This window comes from Lactuca sativa, chromosome 7 (genome assembly GCF_002870075.4).
Source record: "Lactuca sativa cultivar Salinas chromosome 7, Lsat_Salinas_v11, whole genome shotgun sequence".
NCBI classification, from domain to species: domain Eukaryota; kingdom Viridiplantae; phylum Streptophyta; class Magnoliopsida; order Asterales; family Asteraceae; genus Lactuca; species Lactuca sativa.
The window spans coordinates 72,543,700-72,546,149 of NC_056629.2; positions in this window are offsets into that span (position 1 = coordinate 72,543,700).

The window sequence follows — 2,450 nt, forward strand, 5'->3', positions numbered from 1 at the left end:
AGAGTTCCGTGGAAAAGGAAAAGAGGAGGGTATGTAACTCTGAAGGGGGTGCAAGTTCACGAAAGTGAAAGCTGCAGAGCAGAGTTATGGTTAAAGTATTTCGAGTATGGTTGAGCATCGTGTTCGCGGCAGTGGAGTAGGAACTCATCTGGTTGGGATGTCTGTTGAGGCTCAGAAGGGATGCATGGGAGGGAAAGTTTTAAGTTCTCAGTGTGGATCTGATCAGAGTGTAGGGTGGATGTGGTGGTTCATCTGGGGAGATGTTCGAGGATATTATCGGTGTATCGGGTCTTTCCACCTGCGGGAGTTGGGGCTAGTTCAGTATGTGTATGTGATGGCAAGAGGGAACTTGTGAGAGTTGATCTGAGAGGGGGAACAGATCTCTCAGTCGGTCCGGAATGGACAAAGTGGGCTTTGGATCAGGGATCCGGTGGTTCAGGGTTTCCTAACCCTTATTGGTCGAGTGATTGTTGGAGTTTAAGAGCAGAGTTGCATCTTGGGTGGTTCTCGGTTACAGAGAGAGATGGACAGTGCAGAGTTTGGGCTTCAGTCGACAGAGTAGAATCAGCAGGTTAAAGAGAGTTAGTGATCGTCTAGAATTAACAGGAAAGTTATGCAGGCAGACGCCGTTGCGAGCATGTGATTCAGGTCAGCGACTTCGTATTTCTGACGGGGTGCTTCGATTTAGGAAGAGGGGTAGATGGGGGGCCCCGGTGTGTTGGGTCTTTTCGTGAAGGTGCGAAGGTAGGAAGGGTGGTCTATCGTTTGGAGCTGTCAACGGAACTGGGACGGATCCATGACACTGGTATGTGTCGCAGTTGAATAGGTGTATAGCGGATGGGTCAGCAGTGGTTCTTCTAGAGAGCGATTAGGTGGATGCGAGCCTGTGTTACGTCGGGAGGCCAGTGGCCGTCGGAGATTGGAAGATCAAGGTTCTGAGGAACAAGGAGGTACCTCTGGTATTGGTTCAGTAGCGACCTCGGAAGATATCGGAAGTGTTTAGGGAAGCCGAAACGTGTGATGCGGGAGCAGCATCCAGAACTATTTTCAGAGAGAGACTTCGAGGGCGAAGTCTAATTTTAGTGGGGGAGAGTTGTAACAGCCCAAAATCTCAAGTATTGTTAAAATTGCATTTTAGGGTGTTTTAAAGGAGGGACTCGGCGAGTTGGAGCCAGACTCGCCGAGTAGGGTCGCAGATTTGATCGTGGGTTCGCGACTGGACTCGACGAGTCCAGGTATGGACTCGGCGAGTCGACGCTGTTCAGCAGAAACCCTAGCCGTTTCGTATTGGGTCGTATTTAAGGGTTGCATGTCGTCATTTCACGCCTTTTGGCCGACTGAGAAGGACCCTTAATCGTTGTGGACGTCTAGGGCAGGAGAGGGAGCTTTTAGAACCTTGAAGAATTTGTTAAGCAAGAAGAAGAAGAGTTTTGGCCAAAGGAATATCAAGAGGATCGAGTTCTGAGGTTTGGAGACACAGAGAGGGTGTTATTCAGGTAATATTTCGAATTATCCTCTGCTATGTTGATGTGTTATGGAATTAGGGTTTATGAAACCCATTTGGTGATTTGGTGGATTGTTATGTTGTTATACAAAAGTTTATACCCTAGTAATAGGATGGTTAGAGGTCCAGAAGTCCCCATGAGTGTGTATCTCGGGAAAAACGTACCTCAGGAAGCAGTTGGATCGACTGCATGGCGTGGACTCGCCGAGTCGGATGATCAGACTCGGCGAGTAGCTTGGAGATTCACTGGGACTCGCCGAGTTGTTCTTCAGACTCGGCGAGTGGAGTCGGGGTGGCCCCGCGATTCTTCCAGGAGTGACTCGTCGAGTCAAAGAGGATACTCGACGAGTAGAAGGGGAATCTCAGAGGACTAAAAGACGACCAGACTCGCCGAGTCGCCGGGGAACTCGCCGAGTCCAGTCGAGCTGGCATTGGAATGTTGACCAGAGTTGACTGGTGTGATTTCTTAGGGGCAGTTAACGTGGAAGATAGAAGTATTAAATAAGGGATATATGATGTTACAGGGAGCTTGTAGCTCGGAGGATCAAGTGCAAGAGATTTCAGGAGTTGCTATCTTCCAGTGCCCGCGAGGTGAGTCTTCTCACTATACTTTACCCGGAAGGGTTTGATTGTGTGACCGGAAGGTCAAGCATGTATGTGTTATGTTTATATGCTATGAATGGAAAGTTAGCTGCTACGTGTGATATACATGCTTATATATGGGCCGGAAGGCAAGGTGTTATGTGACAGAAAGGTCAGGTATGATATGTGATATATGTGCTTTATGTGTTAGAGTATTGGTATTATGTGTTATATATGTGTACGGGCCGGAAGGCGATTATCATGTGGATCGAAGGATTCGGGCCGGAAGGCGATATTATGTGGATCGAAAGATCCGGGCCGGAAGGCAATGCTATGTGGACCGAACGGTCCGGGCCGGATGGCG